The 15048-nt window shown below is 41.0% G+C and overlaps 55 non-coding genes and 2 pseudogenes across 55 annotated transcripts; 33 read left to right on the forward strand and 24 right to left on the reverse strand.

Annotated features, from left to right (window-relative positions):
• Position 1: 1 nt before the first annotated feature.
• LOC114774100 (uncharacterized) lies at positions 2 to 120 on the forward strand (annotated as a pseudogene).
• Positions 121 to 264: 144 nt separating this feature from the next.
• Positions 265 to 383, forward strand: LOC114774048 (5S ribosomal RNA). The gene has a single exon (XR_003744670.1). It is a non-coding gene; the product is annotated as a 5S ribosomal RNA (ribosomal RNA).
• A 143-nt stretch (positions 384 to 526) lies between these two features.
• Positions 527 to 645, forward strand: LOC114774041 (5S ribosomal RNA). Its single transcript, XR_003744663.1, has one exon. It is a non-coding gene; the product is annotated as a 5S ribosomal RNA (ribosomal RNA).
• A 144-nt stretch (positions 646 to 789) lies between these two features.
• Positions 790 to 909, forward strand: LOC114774096 (5S ribosomal RNA). The gene has a single exon (XR_003744716.1). It is a non-coding gene; the product is annotated as a 5S ribosomal RNA (ribosomal RNA).
• Positions 910 to 1052: 143 nt separating this feature from the next.
• On the forward strand, positions 1053 to 1171 carry LOC114774092 (5S ribosomal RNA). The gene has a single exon (XR_003744712.1). It is a non-coding gene; the product is annotated as a 5S ribosomal RNA (ribosomal RNA).
• Positions 1172 to 1316: 145 nt separating this feature from the next.
• Positions 1317 to 1435, forward strand: LOC114773971 (5S ribosomal RNA). The gene has a single exon (XR_003744597.1). It is a non-coding gene; the product is annotated as a 5S ribosomal RNA (ribosomal RNA).
• Positions 1436 to 1579: 144 nt separating this feature from the next.
• On the forward strand, positions 1580 to 1698 carry LOC114774088 (5S ribosomal RNA). The gene has a single exon (XR_003744708.1). It is a non-coding gene; the product is annotated as a 5S ribosomal RNA (ribosomal RNA).
• Positions 1699 to 1842: 144 nt separating this feature from the next.
• Positions 1843 to 1961, forward strand: LOC114774137 (5S ribosomal RNA). The gene has a single exon (XR_003744728.1). It is a non-coding gene; the product is annotated as a 5S ribosomal RNA (ribosomal RNA).
• A 143-nt stretch (positions 1962 to 2104) lies between these two features.
• Positions 2105 to 2223, forward strand: LOC114774148 (5S ribosomal RNA). Its single transcript, XR_003744739.1, has one exon. It is a non-coding gene; the product is annotated as a 5S ribosomal RNA (ribosomal RNA).
• A 145-nt stretch (positions 2224 to 2368) lies between these two features.
• Positions 2369 to 2487, forward strand: LOC114773862 (5S ribosomal RNA). Its single transcript, XR_003744492.1, has one exon. It is a non-coding gene; the product is annotated as a 5S ribosomal RNA (ribosomal RNA).
• Positions 2488 to 2631: 144 nt separating this feature from the next.
• LOC114773873 (5S ribosomal RNA) lies at positions 2632 to 2750 on the forward strand. Its single transcript, XR_003744503.1, has one exon. It is a non-coding gene; the product is annotated as a 5S ribosomal RNA (ribosomal RNA).
• Positions 2751 to 2894: 144 nt separating this feature from the next.
• LOC114773885 (5S ribosomal RNA) lies at positions 2895 to 3013 on the forward strand. Its single transcript, XR_003744514.1, has one exon. It is a non-coding gene; the product is annotated as a 5S ribosomal RNA (ribosomal RNA).
• A 144-nt stretch (positions 3014 to 3157) lies between these two features.
• LOC114773896 (5S ribosomal RNA) lies at positions 3158 to 3276 on the forward strand. Its single transcript, XR_003744525.1, has one exon. It is a non-coding gene; the product is annotated as a 5S ribosomal RNA (ribosomal RNA).
• Positions 3277 to 3419: 143 nt separating this feature from the next.
• On the forward strand, positions 3420 to 3538 carry LOC114773908 (5S ribosomal RNA). Its single transcript, XR_003744536.1, has one exon. It is a non-coding gene; the product is annotated as a 5S ribosomal RNA (ribosomal RNA).
• A 143-nt stretch (positions 3539 to 3681) lies between these two features.
• On the forward strand, positions 3682 to 3800 carry LOC114773919 (5S ribosomal RNA). Its single transcript, XR_003744547.1, has one exon. It is a non-coding gene; the product is annotated as a 5S ribosomal RNA (ribosomal RNA).
• Positions 3801 to 3944: 144 nt separating this feature from the next.
• Positions 3945 to 4063, forward strand: LOC114773930 (5S ribosomal RNA). Its single transcript, XR_003744558.1, has one exon. It is a non-coding gene; the product is annotated as a 5S ribosomal RNA (ribosomal RNA).
• Positions 4064 to 4208: 145 nt separating this feature from the next.
• On the forward strand, positions 4209 to 4327 carry LOC114773941 (5S ribosomal RNA). Its single transcript, XR_003744569.1, has one exon. It is a non-coding gene; the product is annotated as a 5S ribosomal RNA (ribosomal RNA).
• Positions 4328 to 4471: 144 nt separating this feature from the next.
• On the forward strand, positions 4472 to 4590 carry LOC114773953 (5S ribosomal RNA). The gene has a single exon (XR_003744580.1). It is a non-coding gene; the product is annotated as a 5S ribosomal RNA (ribosomal RNA).
• Positions 4591 to 4734: 144 nt separating this feature from the next.
• LOC114773965 (5S ribosomal RNA) lies at positions 4735 to 4853 on the forward strand. The gene has a single exon (XR_003744591.1). It is a non-coding gene; the product is annotated as a 5S ribosomal RNA (ribosomal RNA).
• Positions 4854 to 4997: 144 nt separating this feature from the next.
• Positions 4998 to 5116, forward strand: LOC114773978 (5S ribosomal RNA). The gene has a single exon (XR_003744603.1). It is a non-coding gene; the product is annotated as a 5S ribosomal RNA (ribosomal RNA).
• A 144-nt stretch (positions 5117 to 5260) lies between these two features.
• On the forward strand, positions 5261 to 5379 carry LOC114773989 (5S ribosomal RNA). The gene has a single exon (XR_003744614.1). It is a non-coding gene; the product is annotated as a 5S ribosomal RNA (ribosomal RNA).
• A 144-nt stretch (positions 5380 to 5523) lies between these two features.
• On the forward strand, positions 5524 to 5642 carry LOC114774001 (5S ribosomal RNA). Its single transcript, XR_003744625.1, has one exon. It is a non-coding gene; the product is annotated as a 5S ribosomal RNA (ribosomal RNA).
• A 144-nt stretch (positions 5643 to 5786) lies between these two features.
• On the forward strand, positions 5787 to 5905 carry LOC114774013 (5S ribosomal RNA). Its single transcript, XR_003744636.1, has one exon. It is a non-coding gene; the product is annotated as a 5S ribosomal RNA (ribosomal RNA).
• Positions 5906 to 6049: 144 nt separating this feature from the next.
• On the forward strand, positions 6050 to 6168 carry LOC114774025 (5S ribosomal RNA). The gene has a single exon (XR_003744647.1). It is a non-coding gene; the product is annotated as a 5S ribosomal RNA (ribosomal RNA).
• A 144-nt stretch (positions 6169 to 6312) lies between these two features.
• On the forward strand, positions 6313 to 6431 carry LOC114774036 (5S ribosomal RNA). The gene has a single exon (XR_003744658.1). It is a non-coding gene; the product is annotated as a 5S ribosomal RNA (ribosomal RNA).
• A 144-nt stretch (positions 6432 to 6575) lies between these two features.
• LOC114774047 (5S ribosomal RNA) lies at positions 6576 to 6694 on the forward strand. The gene has a single exon (XR_003744669.1). It is a non-coding gene; the product is annotated as a 5S ribosomal RNA (ribosomal RNA).
• A 144-nt stretch (positions 6695 to 6838) lies between these two features.
• On the forward strand, positions 6839 to 6957 carry LOC114774058 (5S ribosomal RNA). The gene has a single exon (XR_003744680.1). It is a non-coding gene; the product is annotated as a 5S ribosomal RNA (ribosomal RNA).
• A 144-nt stretch (positions 6958 to 7101) lies between these two features.
• On the forward strand, positions 7102 to 7220 carry LOC114774070 (5S ribosomal RNA). The gene has a single exon (XR_003744691.1). It is a non-coding gene; the product is annotated as a 5S ribosomal RNA (ribosomal RNA).
• A 144-nt stretch (positions 7221 to 7364) lies between these two features.
• On the forward strand, positions 7365 to 7483 carry LOC114774081 (5S ribosomal RNA). Its single transcript, XR_003744702.1, has one exon. It is a non-coding gene; the product is annotated as a 5S ribosomal RNA (ribosomal RNA).
• Positions 7484 to 7626: 143 nt separating this feature from the next.
• On the forward strand, positions 7627 to 7745 carry LOC114774094 (5S ribosomal RNA). Its single transcript, XR_003744714.1, has one exon. It is a non-coding gene; the product is annotated as a 5S ribosomal RNA (ribosomal RNA).
• A 143-nt stretch (positions 7746 to 7888) lies between these two features.
• LOC114774106 (5S ribosomal RNA) lies at positions 7889 to 8007 on the forward strand. Its single transcript, XR_003744719.1, has one exon. It is a non-coding gene; the product is annotated as a 5S ribosomal RNA (ribosomal RNA).
• A 144-nt stretch (positions 8008 to 8151) lies between these two features.
• On the forward strand, positions 8152 to 8270 carry LOC114774118 (5S ribosomal RNA). The gene has a single exon (XR_003744720.1). It is a non-coding gene; the product is annotated as a 5S ribosomal RNA (ribosomal RNA).
• Positions 8271 to 8413: 143 nt separating this feature from the next.
• LOC114774057 (5S ribosomal RNA) lies at positions 8414 to 8532 on the forward strand. The gene has a single exon (XR_003744679.1). It is a non-coding gene; the product is annotated as a 5S ribosomal RNA (ribosomal RNA).
• Positions 8533 to 8825: 293 nt separating this feature from the next.
• LOC114774099 (uncharacterized) lies at positions 8826 to 8945 on the reverse strand (annotated as a pseudogene).
• Positions 8946 to 9089: 144 nt separating this feature from the next.
• On the reverse strand, positions 9090 to 9208 carry LOC114774129 (5S ribosomal RNA). The gene has a single exon (XR_003744721.1). It is a non-coding gene; the product is annotated as a 5S ribosomal RNA (ribosomal RNA).
• Positions 9209 to 9352: 144 nt separating this feature from the next.
• On the reverse strand, positions 9353 to 9471 carry LOC114774130 (5S ribosomal RNA). Its single transcript, XR_003744722.1, has one exon. It is a non-coding gene; the product is annotated as a 5S ribosomal RNA (ribosomal RNA).
• A 143-nt stretch (positions 9472 to 9614) lies between these two features.
• On the reverse strand, positions 9615 to 9733 carry LOC114774059 (5S ribosomal RNA). Its single transcript, XR_003744681.1, has one exon. It is a non-coding gene; the product is annotated as a 5S ribosomal RNA (ribosomal RNA).
• A 144-nt stretch (positions 9734 to 9877) lies between these two features.
• Positions 9878 to 9996, reverse strand: LOC114774131 (5S ribosomal RNA). Its single transcript, XR_003744723.1, has one exon. It is a non-coding gene; the product is annotated as a 5S ribosomal RNA (ribosomal RNA).
• A 144-nt stretch (positions 9997 to 10140) lies between these two features.
• On the reverse strand, positions 10141 to 10259 carry LOC114774132 (5S ribosomal RNA). Its single transcript, XR_003744724.1, has one exon. It is a non-coding gene; the product is annotated as a 5S ribosomal RNA (ribosomal RNA).
• Positions 10260 to 10403: 144 nt separating this feature from the next.
• LOC114774134 (5S ribosomal RNA) lies at positions 10404 to 10522 on the reverse strand. Its single transcript, XR_003744725.1, has one exon. It is a non-coding gene; the product is annotated as a 5S ribosomal RNA (ribosomal RNA).
• A 144-nt stretch (positions 10523 to 10666) lies between these two features.
• On the reverse strand, positions 10667 to 10785 carry LOC114774135 (5S ribosomal RNA). The gene has a single exon (XR_003744726.1). It is a non-coding gene; the product is annotated as a 5S ribosomal RNA (ribosomal RNA).
• A 144-nt stretch (positions 10786 to 10929) lies between these two features.
• Positions 10930 to 11048, reverse strand: LOC114774060 (5S ribosomal RNA). The gene has a single exon (XR_003744682.1). It is a non-coding gene; the product is annotated as a 5S ribosomal RNA (ribosomal RNA).
• Positions 11049 to 11192: 144 nt separating this feature from the next.
• Positions 11193 to 11311, reverse strand: LOC114774136 (5S ribosomal RNA). The gene has a single exon (XR_003744727.1). It is a non-coding gene; the product is annotated as a 5S ribosomal RNA (ribosomal RNA).
• Positions 11312 to 11455: 144 nt separating this feature from the next.
• Positions 11456 to 11574, reverse strand: LOC114774061 (5S ribosomal RNA). Its single transcript, XR_003744683.1, has one exon. It is a non-coding gene; the product is annotated as a 5S ribosomal RNA (ribosomal RNA).
• Positions 11575 to 11718: 144 nt separating this feature from the next.
• On the reverse strand, positions 11719 to 11837 carry LOC114774062 (5S ribosomal RNA). Its single transcript, XR_003744684.1, has one exon. It is a non-coding gene; the product is annotated as a 5S ribosomal RNA (ribosomal RNA).
• A 144-nt stretch (positions 11838 to 11981) lies between these two features.
• Positions 11982 to 12100, reverse strand: LOC114774138 (5S ribosomal RNA). Its single transcript, XR_003744729.1, has one exon. It is a non-coding gene; the product is annotated as a 5S ribosomal RNA (ribosomal RNA).
• A 144-nt stretch (positions 12101 to 12244) lies between these two features.
• On the reverse strand, positions 12245 to 12363 carry LOC114774063 (5S ribosomal RNA). The gene has a single exon (XR_003744685.1). It is a non-coding gene; the product is annotated as a 5S ribosomal RNA (ribosomal RNA).
• Positions 12364 to 12507: 144 nt separating this feature from the next.
• Positions 12508 to 12626, reverse strand: LOC114774139 (5S ribosomal RNA). The gene has a single exon (XR_003744730.1). It is a non-coding gene; the product is annotated as a 5S ribosomal RNA (ribosomal RNA).
• Positions 12627 to 12770: 144 nt separating this feature from the next.
• LOC114774140 (5S ribosomal RNA) lies at positions 12771 to 12889 on the reverse strand. Its single transcript, XR_003744731.1, has one exon. It is a non-coding gene; the product is annotated as a 5S ribosomal RNA (ribosomal RNA).
• Positions 12890 to 13033: 144 nt separating this feature from the next.
• On the reverse strand, positions 13034 to 13152 carry LOC114774141 (5S ribosomal RNA). Its single transcript, XR_003744732.1, has one exon. It is a non-coding gene; the product is annotated as a 5S ribosomal RNA (ribosomal RNA).
• A 144-nt stretch (positions 13153 to 13296) lies between these two features.
• Positions 13297 to 13415, reverse strand: LOC114774064 (5S ribosomal RNA). Its single transcript, XR_003744686.1, has one exon. It is a non-coding gene; the product is annotated as a 5S ribosomal RNA (ribosomal RNA).
• Positions 13416 to 13559: 144 nt separating this feature from the next.
• Positions 13560 to 13678, reverse strand: LOC114774142 (5S ribosomal RNA). The gene has a single exon (XR_003744733.1). It is a non-coding gene; the product is annotated as a 5S ribosomal RNA (ribosomal RNA).
• Positions 13679 to 13822: 144 nt separating this feature from the next.
• LOC114774143 (5S ribosomal RNA) lies at positions 13823 to 13941 on the reverse strand. Its single transcript, XR_003744734.1, has one exon. It is a non-coding gene; the product is annotated as a 5S ribosomal RNA (ribosomal RNA).
• Positions 13942 to 14085: 144 nt separating this feature from the next.
• On the reverse strand, positions 14086 to 14204 carry LOC114774144 (5S ribosomal RNA). The gene has a single exon (XR_003744735.1). It is a non-coding gene; the product is annotated as a 5S ribosomal RNA (ribosomal RNA).
• A 144-nt stretch (positions 14205 to 14348) lies between these two features.
• LOC114774065 (5S ribosomal RNA) lies at positions 14349 to 14467 on the reverse strand. The gene has a single exon (XR_003744687.1). It is a non-coding gene; the product is annotated as a 5S ribosomal RNA (ribosomal RNA).
• A 144-nt stretch (positions 14468 to 14611) lies between these two features.
• LOC114774145 (5S ribosomal RNA) lies at positions 14612 to 14730 on the reverse strand. The gene has a single exon (XR_003744736.1). It is a non-coding gene; the product is annotated as a 5S ribosomal RNA (ribosomal RNA).
• Positions 14731 to 14874: 144 nt separating this feature from the next.
• Positions 14875 to 14993, reverse strand: LOC114774066 (5S ribosomal RNA). Its single transcript, XR_003744688.1, has one exon. It is a non-coding gene; the product is annotated as a 5S ribosomal RNA (ribosomal RNA).
• Between the last annotated feature and the right edge of the window lie 55 nt (positions 14994 to 15048).

A 15048-nucleotide genomic window follows, 5' to 3' on the forward strand; every position in this document is an offset into this window, starting at 1 on the left:
TGCTTACGGCCATACCAGCCCAAGAACGCCCGGTGTCGTCTGATCTCGGAAGCTAAGAAGGCTTGGGCCTGGTTAGTACTTGGATGGGAGACCTCCTGGGAATACCAGGTTCTGTAAGCTTTAACTGTTAGAAAAACTTTTTAAAATGAAGTTTTTTTGCATCGCTTTGTTAGTTTTTTCTAAAGTAAGTTAAGAGGTATTTTCACTCTGTGATATGTTTTCAAGCCTAGGTTGTTTAAAGTCCAAGATTTTCAAGCAGAGATTGCTTACGGCCATACCAGCCCAAGAACGCCCGGTCTCGTCTGATCTCGGAAGCTAAGAAGGCTTGGGCCTGGTTAGTACTTGGATGGGAGACCTCCTGGGAATACCAGGTACTGTAAGCTTTAACTGTTGAAAAACTTTTTAAAATGAAGTTTTTTTGCATCGCTTTGTTAGTTTTTTCTAAAGTAAGTTAAGAGGTATTTTCACTCTGTGATATGTTTTCAAGCCTAGGTTGTTTAAAGTCCAAGATTTTCAAGCAGAGATTGCTTACGGCCATACCAGCCCAAGAACGCCCGGTCTCGTCTGATCTCGGAAGCTAAGAAGGCTTGGGCCTGATTAGTACTAGGATGGGAGACCTCCTGGGAATACCAGGTGCTGTAAGCTTTAACTGTTGAAAAACTTTTTAAAATGAAGTTTTTTTGCATCGCTTTTGTTTTTTTTTCTAAAGTAAGTTAAGAGGTATTTTCACTCTGTGATATGTTTTCAAGCCTAGGTTGTTTAAAGTGCCAAGATTTTCAAGCAGAGATTGCTTACGGCCATACCAGCCCAAGAACGCCCGGTCTCGTCTGATCTCGGAAGCTAAGAAGGCTTGGGCCTGGTTAGTACTTGGATGGGAGACCTCCTGGGAATATCCAGGTTCTGTAAGCTTTAACTGTTGAAAAACTTTTTAAAATGAATTTTTTTTGCATCGCTTTGTTAGTTTTTTCTAAAGTAAGTTAAGAGGTATTTTCACTCTGTGATATGTTTTCAAGCCTAGGTTGTTTAAAGTCCAAGATTTTCAAGCAGAGATTGCTTACGGCCATACCAGCCCAAGAACGCCCGGTCTCGTCTGATCTCGGAAGCTAAGAAGGCTTGGGCCTGGTTAGTACTTGGATAGGAGACCTCCTGGGAATACCAGGTTCTGTAAGCTTTAACTGTTGAAAAACTTTTTAAAATGAAGTTTTTTTGCATCGCTTTGTTAGTTTTTTCTAAAGTAAGTTAAGAGGTATTTTCACTCTGTGATATGTTTTCAAGCCTAGGATTGTTTAAAGTCCAAGATTTTTCAAGCAGAGATTGCTTACGGCCATACCAGCCCAAGAACGCCCGGTCTCGTCTGATCTCGGAAGCTAAGAAGGCTTGGGCCTGGTTAGTACTTGGATGGGAGACCTCCTGGGAATACCAGGTGCTGTAAGCTTTAACTGTTGAAAAACTTTTTAAATGAAGTTTTTTTGCATCGCTTTTGTTAGTTTTTTTCTAAAGTAAGTTAAGAGGTATTTTCACTCTGTGATATGTTTTCAAGCCTAGGTTGTTTAAAGTCCAAGATTTTCAAGCAGAGATTGCTTACGGCCATACCAGCCCAAGAACGCCCGGTCTCGTCTGATCTCGGAAGCTAAGAAGGCTTGGGCCTGGTTAGTACTTGGATGGGAGACCTCCTGGGAATACCAGGTGCTGTAAGCTTTAACTGTTGAAAAACTTTTTAAAATGAAGTTTTTTTGCATCGCTTTGTTAGTTTTTTTCTAAAGTAAGTTAAGAGGTATTTTCACTCTGTGATATGTTTTCAAGCCTAGGTTGTTTAAAGTCCAAGATTTTCAAGCAGAGATTGCTTACGGCCATACCAGCCCAAGAACGCCCGGTCTCGTCTGATCTCGGAAGCTAAGAAGGCTTGGGCCTGGTTAGTACTTGGATGGGAGACCTCCTGGGAATACCAGGTGCTGTAAGCTTTAACTGTTGAAAAACTTTTTAAAATGAAGTTTTTTTGCATCGCTTTGTTAGTTTTTTCTAAAGTAAGTTAAGAGGTATTTTCACTCTGTGATATGTTTTCAAGCCTAGGTTGTTTAAAGTCCAAGATTTTCAAGCAGAGATTGCTTACGGCCATACCAGCCCAAGAACGCCCGGTCTCGTCTGATCTCGGAAGCTAAGAAGGCTTGGGCCTGGTTAGTACTTGGATGGGAGACCTCCTGGGAATACCAGGTGCTGTAAGCTTTAACTGTTGAAAAACTTTTTAAAATGAAGTTTTTTTTGCATCGCTTTGTTAGTTTTTTTCTAAAGTAAGTTAAGAGGTATTTTCACTCTGTGATATGTTTTCAAGCCTAGGTTGTTTAAAGTCCAAGATTTTCAAGCAGAGATTGCTTACGGCCATACCAGCCCAAGAACGCCCGGTCTCGTCTGATCTCGGAAGCTAAGAAGGCTTGGGCCTGGTTAGTACTTGGATGGGAGACCTCCTGGGAATACCAGGTGCTGTAAGCTTTAACTGTTGAAAAACTTTTTAAAATGAAGTTTTTTTGCATCGCTTTGTTAGTTTTTTTCTAAAGTAAGTTAAGAGGTATTTTCACTCTGTGATATGTTTTCAAGCCTAGGTTGTTTAAAGTCCAAGATTTTCAAGCAGAGATTGCTTACGGCCATACCAGCCCAAGAACGCCCGGTCTCGTCTGATCTCGGAAGCTAAGAAGGCTTGGGCCTGGTTAGTACTTGGATGGGAGACCTCCTGGGAATACCAGGTGCTGTAAGCTTTAACTGTTGAAAAACTTTTTAAAATGAAGTTTTTTTGCATCGCTTTGTTAGTTTTTTTCTAAAGTAAGTTAAGAGGTATTTTCACTCTGTGATATGTTTTCAAGCCTAGGTTGTTTAAAGTCCAAGATTTTCAAGCAGAGATTGCTTACGGCCATACCAGCCCAAGAACGCCCGGTCTCGTCTGATCTCGGAAGCTAAGAAGGCTTGGGCCTGGTTAGTACTTGGATGGGAGACCTCCTGGGAATACCAGGTGCTGTAAGCTTTAACTGTTGAAAAACTTTTTAAAATGAAGTTTTTTTGCATCGCTTTGTTAGTTTTTTTCTAAAGTAAGTTAAGAGGTATTTTCACTCTGTGATATGTTTTCAAGCCTAGGTTGTTTAAAGTCCAAGATTTTCAAGCAGAGATTGCTTACGGCCATACCAGCCCAAGAACGCCCGGTCTCGTCTGATCTCGGAAGCTAAGAAGGCTTGGGCCTGGTTAGTACTTGGATGGGAGACCTCCTGGGAATACCAGGTGCTGTAAGCTTTAACTGTTGAAAAACTTTTTAAAATGAAGTTTTTTTGCATCGCTTTGTTAGTTTTTTTCTAAAGTAAGTTAAGAGGTATTTCACTCTGTGATATGTTTTCAAGCCTAGGTTGTTTAAAGTCCAAGATTTTCAAGCAGAGATTGCTTACGGCCATACCAGCCCAAGAACGCCCGGTCTCGTCTGATCTCGGAAGCTAAGAAGGCTTGGGCCTGGTTAGTACTTGGATGGGAGACCTCCTGGGAATACCAGGTGCTGTAAGCTTTAACTGTTGAAAAACTTTTTAAAATGAAGTTTTTTGCATCGCTTTGTTAGTTTTTTTCTAAAGTAAGTTAAGAGGTATTTTCACTCTGTGATATGTTTTCAAGCCTAGGTTGTTTAAAGTCCAAGATTTTCAAGCAGAGATTGCTTACGGCCATACCAGCCCAAGAACGCCCGGTCTCGTCTGATCTCGGAAGCTAAGAAGGCTTGGGCCTGGTTAGTACTTGGATGGGAGACCTCCTGGGAATACCAGGTGCTGTAAGCTTTAACTGTTGAAAAACTTTTTAAAATGAAGTTTTTTTGCATCGCTTTGTTAGTTTTTTTCTAAAGTAAGTTAAGAGGTATTTTCACTCTGTGATATGTTTTCAAGCCTAGGTTGTTTAAAGTCCAAGATTTTCAAGCAGAGATTGCTTACGGCCATACCAGCCCAAGAACGCCCGGTCTCGTCTGATCTCGGAAGCTAAGAAGGCTTGGGCCTGGTTAGTACTTGGATGGGAGACCTCCTGGGAATACCAGGTGCTGTAAGCTTTAACTGTTGAAAAACTTTTTAAAATGAAGTTTTTTTTGCATCGCTTTGTTAGTTTTTTTCTAAAGTAAGTTAAGAGGTATTTTCACTCTGTGATATGTTTTCAAGCCTAGGTTGTTTAAAGTCCAAGATTTTCAAGCAGAGATTGCTTACGGCCATACCAGCCCAAGAACGCCCGGTCTCGTCTGATCTCGGAAGCTAAGAAGGCTTGGGCCTGGTTAGTACTTGGATGGGAGACCTCCTGGGAATACCAGGTGCTGTAAGCTTTAACTGTTGAAAAACTTTTTAAAATGAAGTTTTTTTGCATCGCTTTGTTAGTTTTTTTCTAAAGTAAGTTAAGAGGTATTTTCACTCTGTGATATGTTTTCAAGCCTAGGTTGTTTAAAGTCCAAGATTTTCAAGCAGAGATTGCTTACGGCCATACCAGCCCAAGAACGCCCGGTCTCGTCTGATCTCGGAAGCTAAGAAGGCTTGGGCCTGGTTAGTACTTGGATGGGAGACCTCCTGGGAATACCAGGTGCTGTAAGCTTTAACTGTTGAAAAACTTTTTAAAATGAAGTTTTTTTGCATCGCTTTGTTAGTTTTTTTCTAAAGTAAGTTAAGAGGTATTTTCACTCTGTGATATGTTTTCAAGCCTAGGTTGTTTAAAGTCCAAGATTTTCAAGCAGAGATTGCTTACGGCCATACCAGCCCAAGAACGCCCGGTCTCGTCTGATCTCGGAAGCTAAGAAGGCTTGGGCCTGGTTAGTACTTGGATGGGAGACCTCCTGGGAATACCAGGTGCTGTAAGCTTTAACTGTTGAAAAACTTTTTAAAATGAAGTTTTTTTGCATCGCTTTGTTAGTTTTTTTCTAAAGTAAGTTAAGAGGTATTTTCACTCTGTGATATGTTTTCAAGCCTAGGTTGTTTAAAGTCCAAGATTTTCAAGCAGAGATTGCTTACGGCCATACCAGCCCAAGAACGCCCGGTCTCGTCTGATCTCGGAAGCTAAGAAGGCTTGGGCCTGGTTAGTACTTGGATGGGAGACCTCCTGGGAATACCAGGTGCTGTAAGCTTTAACTGTTGAAAAACTTTTTAAAATGAAGTTTTTTTGCATCGCTTTGTTAGTTTTTTTCTAAAGTAAGTTAAGAGGTATTTTCACTCTGTGATATGTTTTCAAGCCTAGGTTGTTTAAAGTCCAAGATTTTCAAGCAGAGATTGCTTACGGCCATACCAGCCCAAGAACGCCCGGTCTCGTCTGATCTCGGAAGCTAAGAAGGCTTGGGCCTGGTTAGTACTTGGATGGGAGACCTCCTGGGAATACCAGGTGCTGTAAGCTTTAACTGTTGAAAAACTTTTTAAAATGAAGTTTTTTTGCATCGCTTTGTTAGTTTTTTTCTAAAGTAAGTTAAGAGGTATTTTCACTCTGTGATATGTTTTCAAGCCTAGGTTGTTTAAAGTCCAAGATTTTCAAGCAGAGATTGCTTACGGCCATACCAGCCCAAGAACGCCCGGTCTCGTCTGATCTCGGAAGCTAAGAAGGCTTGGGCCTGGTTAGTACTTGGATGGGAGACCTCCTGGGAATACCAGGTGCTGTAAGCTTTAACTGTTGAAAAACTTTTTAAAATGAAGTTTTTTTGCATCGCTTTGTTAGTTTTTTTCTAAAGTAAGTTAAGAGGTATTTTCACTCTGTGATATGTTTTCAAGCCTAGGTTGTTTAAAGTCCAAGATTTTCAAGCAGAGATTGCTTACGGCCATACCAGCCCAAGAACGCCCGGTCTCGTCTGATCTCGGAAGCTAAGAAGGCTTGGGCCTGGTTAGTACTTGGATGGGAGACCTCCTGGGAATACCAGGTGCTGTAAGCTTTAACTGTTGAAAAACTTTTTAAAATGAAGTTTTTTTGCATCGCTTTGTTAGTTTTTTTCTAAAGTAAGTTAAGAGGTATTTTCACTCTGTGATATGTTTTCAAGCCTAGGTTGTTTAAAGTCCAAGATTTTCAAGCAGAGATTGCTTACGGCCATACCAGCCCAAGAACGCCCGGTCTCGTCTGATCTCGGAAGCTAAGAAGGCTTGGGCCTGGTTAGTACTTGGATGGGAGACCTCCTGGGAATACCAGGTGCTGTAAGCTTTAACTGTTGAAAAACTTTTTAAAATGAAGTTTTTTTGCATCGCTTTGTTAGTTTTTTTCTAAAGTAAGTTAAGAGGTATTTTCACTCTGTGATATGTTTTCAAGCCTAGGTTGTTTAAAGTCCAAGATTTTCAAGCAGAGATTGCTTACGGCCATACCAGCCCAAGAACGCCCGGTCTCGTCTGATCTCGGAAGCTAAGAAGGCTTGGGCCTGGTTAGTACTTGGATGGGAGACCTCCTGGGAATACCAGGTGCTGTAAGCTTTAACTGTTGAAAAACTTTTTAAAATGAAGTTTTTTTGCATCGCTTTGTTAGTTTTTTTCTAAAGTAAGTTAAGAGGTATTTTCACTCTGTGATATGTTTTCAAGCCTAGGTTGTTTAAAGTCCAAGATTTTCAAGCAGAGATTGCTTACGGCCATACCAGCCCAAGAACGCCCGGTCTCGTCTGATCTCGGAAGCTAAGAAGGCTTGGGCCTGGTTAGTACTTGGATGGGAGACCTCCTGGGAATACCAGGTGCTGTAAGCTTTAACTGTTGAAAAACTTTTTAAAATGAAGTTTTTTTGCATCGCTTTGTTAGTTTTTTTCTAAAGTAAGTTAAGAGGTATTTTCACTCTGTGATATGTTTTCAAGCCTAGGTTGTTTAAAGTCCAAGATTTTCAAGCAGAGATTGCTTACGGCCATACCAGCCCAAGAACGCCCGGTCTCGTCTGATCTCGGAAGCTAAGAAGGCTTGGGCCTGGTTAGTACTTGGATGGGAGACCTCCTGGGAATACCAGGTGCTGTAAGCTTTAACTGTTGAAAAACTTTTTAAAATGAAGTTTTTTTGCATCGCTTTGTTAGTTTTTTTCTAAAGTAAGTTAAGAGGTATTTTCACTCTGTGATATGTTTTCAAGCCTAGGTTGTTTAAAGTCCAAGATTTTCAAGCAGAGATTGCTTACGGCCATACCAGCCCAAGAACGCCCGGTCTCGTCTGATCTCGGAAGCTAAGAAGGCTTGGGCCTGGTTAGTACTTGGATGGGAGACCTCCTGGGAATACCAGGTGCTGTAAGCTTTAACTGTTGAAAAACTTTTTAAAATGAAGTTTTTTTGCATCGCTTTGTTAGTTTTTTTCTAAAGTAAGTTAAGAGGTATTTTCACTCTGTGATATGTTTTCAAGCCTAGGTTGTTTAAAGTCCAAGATTTTCAAGCAGAGATTGCTTACGGCCATACCAGCCCAAGAACGCCCGGTCTCGTCTGATCTCGGAAGCTAAGAAGGCTTGGGCCTGGTTAGTACTTGGATGGGAGACCTCCTGGGAATACCAGGTGCTGTAAGCTTTAACTGTTGAAAAACTTTTTAAAATGAAGTTTTTTTGCATCGCTTTGTTAGTTTTTTCTAAAGTAAGTTAAGAGGTATTTTCACTCTGTGATATGTTTTCAAGCCTAGGTTGTTTAAAGTCCAAGATTTTCAAGCAGAGATTGCTTACGGCCATACCAGCCCAAGAACGCCCGGTCTCGTCTGATCTCGGAAGCTAAGAAGGCTTGGGCCTGGTTAGTACTTGGATGGGAGACCTCCTGGGAATACCAGGTGCTGTAAGCTTTAACTGTTGAAAAACTTTTTAAAATGAAGTTTTTTTGCATCGCTTTGTTAGTTTTTTCTAAAGTAAGTTAAGAGGTATTTTCACTCTGTGATATGTTTTCAAGCCTAGGTTGTTTAAAGTCCAAGATTTTCAAGCAGAGATTGCTTACGGCCATACCAGCCCAAGAACGCCCGGTCTCGTCTGATCTCGGAAGCTAAGAAGGCTTGGGCCTGGTTAGTACTTGGATGGGAGACCTCCTGGGAATACCAGGTGCTGTAAGCTTTAACTGTTGAAAAACTTTTTAAAATGAAGTTTTTTTGCATCGCTTTGTTAGTTTTTTTCTAAAGTAAGTTAAGAGGTATTTTCACTCTGTGATATGTTTTCAAGCCTAGGTTGTTTAAAGTCCAAGATTTTCAAGCAGAGATTGCTTACGGCCATACCAGCCCAAGAACGCCCGGTCTCGTCTGATCTCGGAAGCTAAGAAGGCTTGGGCCTGGTTAGTACTTGGATGGGAGACCTCCTGGGAATACCAGGTGCTGTAAGCTTTAACTGTTGAAAAACTTTTTAAAATGAAGTTTTTTTGCATCGCTTTGTTAGTTTTTTCTAAAGTAAGTTAAGAGGTATTTTCACTCTGTGATATGTTTTCAAGCCTAGGTTGTTTAAAGTCCAAGATTTTCAAGCAGAGATTGCTTACGGCCATACCAGCCCAAGAACGCCCGGTCTCGTCTGATCTCGGAAGCTAAGAAGGCTTGGGCCTGGTTAGTACTTGGATGGGAGACCTCCTGGGAATACCAGGTTCTGTAAGCTTTAACTGTTGAAAAACTTTTTAAAATGAAGTTTTTTTGCATCGCTTTGTTAGTTTTTTCTAAAGTAAGTTAAGAGGTATTTTCACTCTGTGATATGTTTTCAAGCCTAGGTTGTTTAAAGTCCAAGATTTTCAAGCAGAGATTGCTTACGGCATCCAAGAAACCCGGGCAGCGGAAGCGTTGGGCTGTAGGGGATGCTCTAGTGAAACCTGTTAAATACGGTTGAAAAATTAAAGTACCTCTTTAGACTTTTCAAATAAATGCAACTTCATTTAAAAGTTTTTCAACAGTTAAAGCTTACAGAACCTGGTATTCCCAGGAGGTCTCCCATCCAAGGTACTAACCAGGCCCAAGCCTTCTTAGCTTCCGAGATCAGACGAGACCGGGCGTTCTTGGGCTGGTATGGCCGTAAGCAATCTCTGCTTGAAAATCTTGGACTTTAAACAACCTAGGCTTGAAAACATATCACAGAGTGAAAATACCTCTTAACTTACTTTAGAAAAAAACTAACAAAGCGATGCAAAAAAACTTCATTTTAAAAAGTTTTTCAACAGTTAAAGCTTACAGCACCTGGTATTCCCAGGAGGTCTCCCATCCAAGTACTAACCAGGCCCAAGCCTTCTTAGCTTCCGAGATCAGACGAGACCGGGCGTTCTTGGGCTGGTATGGCCGTAAGCAATCTCTGCTTGAAAATCTTGGACTTTAAACAACCTAGGCTTGAAAACATATCACAGAGTGAAAATACCTCTTAACTTACTTTAGAAAAAAACTAACAAAGCGATGCAAAAAAACTTCATTTTAAAAAGTTTTTCAACAGTTAAAGCTTACAGCACCTGGTATTCCCAGGAGGTCTCCCATCCAAGTACTAACCAGGCCCAAGCCTTCTTAGCTTCCGAGATCAGACGAGACCGGGCGTTCTTGGGCTGGTATGGCCGTAAGCAATCTCTGCTTGAAAATCTTGGACTTTAAACAACCTAGGCTTGAAAACATATCACAGAGTGAAAATACCTCTTAACTTACTTTAGAAAAAACTAACAAAGCGATGCAAAAAAACTTCATTTTAAAAAGTTTTTCAACAGTTAAAGCTTACAGAACCTGGTATTCCCAGGAGGTCTCCCATCCAAGTACTAACCAGGCCCAAGCCTTCTTAGCTTCCGAGATCAGACGAGACCGGGCGTTCTTGGGCTGGTATGGCCGTAAGCAATCTCTGCTTGAAAATCTTGGACTTTAAACAACCTAGGCTTGAAAACATATCACAGAGTGAAAATACCTCTTAACTTACTTTAGAAAAAAACTAACAAAGCGATGCAAAAAAACTTCATTTTAAAAAGTTTTTCAACAGTTAAAGCTTACAGCACCTGGTATTCCCAGGAGGTCTCCCATCCAAGTACTAACCAGGCCCAAGCCTTCTTAGCTTCCGAGATCAGACGAGACCGGGCGTTCTTGGGCTGGTATGGCCGTAAGCAATCTCTGCTTGAAAATCTTGGACTTTAAACAACCTAGGCTTGAAAACATATCACAGAGTGAAAATACCTCTTAACTTACTTTAGAAAAAAACTAACAAAGCGATGCAAAAAAACTTCATTTTAAAAAGTTTTTCAACAGTTAAAGCTTACAGCACCTGGTATTCCCAGGAGGTCTCCCATCCAAGTACTAACCAGGCCCAAGCCTTCTTAGCTTCCGAGATCAGACGAGACCGGGCGTTCTTGGGCTGGTATGGCCGTAAGCAATCTCTGCTTGAAAATCTTGGACTTTAAACAACCTAGGCTTGAAAACATATCACAGAGTGAAAATACCTCTTAACTTACTTTAGAAAAAAACTAACAAAGCGATGCAAAAAAACTTCATTTTAAAAAGTTTTTCAACAGTTAAAGCTTACAGCACCTGGTATTCCCAGGAGGTCTCCCATCCAAGTACTAACCAGGCCCAAGCCTTCTTAGCTTCCGAGATCAGACGAGACCGGGCGTTCTTGGGCTGGTATGGCCGTAAGCAATCTCTGCTTGAAAATCTTGGACTTTAAACAACCTAGGCTTGAAAACATATCACAGAGTGAAAATACCTCTTAACTTACTTTAGAAAAAAACTAACAAAGCGATGCAAAAAAACTTCATTTTAAAAAGTTTTTCAACAGTTAAAGCTTACAGCACCTGGTATTCCCAGGAGGTCTCCCATCCAAGTACTAACCAGGCCCAAGCCTTCTTAGCTTCCGAGATCAGACGAGACCGGGCGTTCTTGGGCTGGTATGGCCGTAAGCAATCTCTGCTTGAAAATCTTGGACTTTAAACAACCTAGGCTTGAAAACATATCACAGAGTGAAAATACCTCTTAACTTACTTTAGAAAAAAACTAACAAAGCGATGCAAAAAAACTTCATTTTAAAAAGTTTTTCAACAGTTAAAGCTTACAGAACCTGGTATTCCCAGGAGGTCTCCCATCCAAGTACTAACCAGGCCCAAGCCTTCTTAGCTTCCGAGATCAGACGAGACCGGGCGTTCTTGGGCTGGTATGGCCGTAAGCAATCTCTGCTTGAAAATCTTGGACTTTAAACAACCTAGGCTTGAAAACATATCACAGAGTGAAAATACCTCTTAACTTACTTTAGAAAAAAACTAACAAAGCGATGCAAAAAAACTTCATTTTAAAAAGTTTTTCAACAGTTAAAGCTTACAGCACCTGGTATTCCCAGGAGGTCTCCCATCCAAGTACTAACCAGGCCCAAGCCTTCTTAGCTTCCGAGATCAGACGAGACCGGGCGTTCTTGGGCTGGTATGGCCGTAAGCAATCTCTGCTTGAAAATCTTGGACTTTAAACAACCTAGGCTTGAAAACATATCACAGAGTGAAAATACCTCTTAACTTACTTTAGAAAAAAACTAACAAAGCGATGCAAAAAAACTTCATTTTAAAAAGTTTTTCAACAGTTAAAGCTTACAGAACCTGGTATTCCCAGGAGGTCTCCCATCCAAGTACTAACCAGGCCCAAGCCTTCTTAGCTTCCGAGATCAGACGAGACCGGGCGTTCTTGGGCTGGTATGGCCGTAAGCAATCTCTGCTTGAAAATCTTGGACTTTAAACAACCTAGGCTTGAAAACATATCACAGAGTGAAAATACCTCTTAACTTACTTTAGAAAAAAACTAACAAAGCGATGCAAAAAAACTTCATTTTAAAAAGTTTTTCAACAGTTAAAGCTTACAGAACCTGGTATTCCCAGGAGGTCTCCCATCCAAGTACTAACCAGGCCCAAGCCTTCTTAGCTTCCGAGATCAGACGAGACCGGGCGTTCTTGGGCTGGTATGGCCGTAAGCAATCTCTGCTTGAAAATCTTGGACTTTAAACAACCTAGGCTTGAAAACATATCACAGAGTGAAAATACCTCTTAACTTACTTTAGAAAAAAACTAACAAAGCGATGCAAAAAAACTTCATTTTAAAAAGTTTTTCAACAGTTAAAGCTTACAGCACCTGGTATTCCCAGGAGGTCTCCCATCCAAGTACTAACCAGGCCCAAGCCTTCTTAGCTTCCGAGATCAGACGAGACCGGGCGTTCTTGGGCTGGTATGGCCGTAAGCAATCTCTGCTTGAAAATCTTGGACTTTAAACAACCTAGGCTTGAAAACATATCACAGAGTGAAAATACCTCTTAACTTACTTTAGAAAAAAACTAACAAAGCGATGCAAAAAAACTTCATTTTAAAAAGTTTTTCAACAGTTAAAGCTTACAGAACCTGGTATTCCCAGGAGGTCTCCCATCCAAGTACTAACCAGGCCCAAGCCTTCTTAGCTTCCGAGATCAGACGAGACCGGGCGTTCTTGGGCTGGTATGGCCGTAAGCAATCTCTGCTTGAAAATCTTGGACTTTAAACAACCTAGGCTTGAAAACATATCACAGAGTGAAAATACCTCTTAACTTACTTTAGAAAAAAACTAACAAAGCGATGCAAAAAAACTTCATTTTAAAAAGTTTTTCAACAGTTAAAGCTTACAGCACCTGGTATTCCCAGGAGGTCTCCCATCCAAGTACTAACCAGGCCCAAGCCTTCTTAGCTTCCGAGATCAGACGAGACCGGGCGTTCTTGGGCTGGTATGGCCGTAAGCAATCTCTGCTTGAAAATCTTGGACTTTAAACAACCTAGGCTTGAAAACATATCACAGAGTGAAAATACCTCTTAACTTACTTTAGAAAAAAACTAACAAAGCGATGCAAAAAAACTTCATTTTAAAAAGTTTTTCAACAGTTAAAGCTTACAGCACCTGGTATTCCCAGGAGGTCTCCCATCCAAGTACTAACCAGGCCCAAGCCTTCTTAGCTTCCGAGATCAGACGAGACCGGGCGTTCTTGGGCTGGTATGGCCGTAAGCAATCTCTGCTTGAAAATCTTGGACTTTAAACAACCTAGGCTTGAAAACATATCACAGAGTGAAAATACCTCTTAACTTACTTTAGAAAAAAACTAACAAAGCGATGCAAAAAAACTTCATTTTAAAAAGTTTTTCAACAGTTAAAGCTTACAGCACCTGGTATTCCCAGGAGGTCTCCCATCCAAGTACTAACCAGGCCCAAGCCTTCTTAGCTTCCGAGATCAGACGAGACCGGGCGTTCTTGGGCTGGTATGGCCGTAAGCAATCTCTGCTTGAAAATCTTGGACTTTAAACAACCTAGGCTTGAAAACATATCACAGAGTGAAAATACCTCTTAACTTACTTTAGAAAAAAACTAACAAAGCGATGCAAAAAAACTTCATTTTAAAAAGTTTTTCAACAGTTAAAGCTTACAGAACCTGGTATTCCCAGGAGGTCTCCCATCCAAGTACTAACCAGGCCCAAGCCTTCTTAGCTTCCGAGATCAGACGAGACCGGGCGTTCTTGGGCTGGTATGGCCGTAAGCAATCTCTGCTTGAAAATCTTGGACTTTAAACAACCTAGGCTTGAAAACATATCACAGAGTGAAAATACCTCTTAACTTACTTTAGAAAAAAACTAACAAAGCGATGCAAAAAAACTTCATTTTAAAAAGTTTTTCAACAGTTAAAGCTTACAGCACCTGGTATTCCCAGGAGGTCTCCCATCCAAGTACTAACCAGGCCCAAGCCTTCTTAGCTTCCGAGATCAGACGAGACCGGGCGTTCTTGGGCTGGTATGGCCGTAAGCAATCTCTGCTTGAAAATCTTGGACTTTAAACAACCTAGGCTTGAAAACATATCACAGAGTGAAAATACCTCTTAACTTACTTTAGAAAAAAACTAACAAAGCGATGCAAAAAAACTTCATTTTAAAAAGTTTTTCAACAGTTAAAGCTTACAGCACCTGGTATTCCCAGGAGGTCTCCCATCCAAGTACTAACCAGGCCCAAGCCTTCTTAGCTTCCGAGATCAGACGAGACCGGGCGTTCTTGGGCTGGTATGGCCGTAAGCAATCTCTGCTTGAAAATCTTGGACTTTAAACAACCTAGGCTTGAAAACATATCACAGAGTGAAAATACCTCTTAACTTACTTTAGAAAAAAACTAACAAAGCGATGCAAAAAAACTTCATTTTAAAAAGTTTTTCAACAGTTAAAGCTTACAGCACCTGGTATTCCCAGGAGGTCTCCCATCCAAGTACTAACCAGGCCCAAGCCTTCTTAGCTTCCGAGATCAGACGAGACCGGGCGTTCTTGGGCTGGTATGGCCGTAAGCAATCTCTGCTTGAAAATCTTGGACTTTAAACAACCTAGGCTTGAAAACATATCACAGAGTGAAAATACCTCTTAACTTACTTTAGAAAAAAACTAACAAAGCGATGCAAAAAAACTTCATTTTAAAAAGTTTTTCAACAGTTAAAGCTTACAGAACCTGGTATTCCCAGGAGGTCTCCCATCCAAGTACTAACCAGGCCCAAGCCTTCTTAGCTTCCGAGATCAGACGAGACCGGGCGTTCTTGGGCTGGTATGGCCGTAAGCAATCTCTGCTTGAAAATCTTGGACTTTAAACAACCTAGGCTTGAAAACATATCACAGAGTGAAAATACCTCTTAACTTACTTTAGAAAAAAACTAACAAAGCGATGCAAAAAAACTTCATTTTAAAAAGTTTTTCAACAGTTAAAGCTTACAGCACCTGGTATTCCCAGGAGGTCTCCCATCCAAGTACTAACCAGGCCCAAGCCTTCTTAGCTTCCGAGATCAGACGAGACCGGGCGTTCTTGGGCTGGTATGGCCGTAAGCAATCTCTGCTTGAAAATCTTGGACTTTAAACAACCTAGGCTTGAAAACATATCACAGAGTGAAAATACCTCTTAACTTACTTTAGAAAAAAACTAACAAAGCGATGCAAAAAAACTTCATTTTAAAAAGTTTTTCAACAGTTAAAGCTTACAGAACCTGGTATTCCCAGGAGGTCTCCCATCCAAGTACTAACCAGGCCCAAGCCTTCTTAGCTTCCGAGATCAGACGAGACCGGGCGTTCTTGGGCTGGTATGGCCGTAAGCAATCTCTGCTTGAAAATCTTGGACTTTAAACAACCTAGGCTTGAAAACATATCAC

The sequence above is a fragment of the Denticeps clupeoides genome, unplaced genomic scaffold (assembly GCF_900700375.1).
Source record: "Denticeps clupeoides unplaced genomic scaffold, fDenClu1.1, whole genome shotgun sequence".
Lineage (NCBI taxonomy): Eukaryota > Metazoa > Chordata > Actinopteri > Clupeiformes > Denticipitidae > Denticeps > Denticeps clupeoides.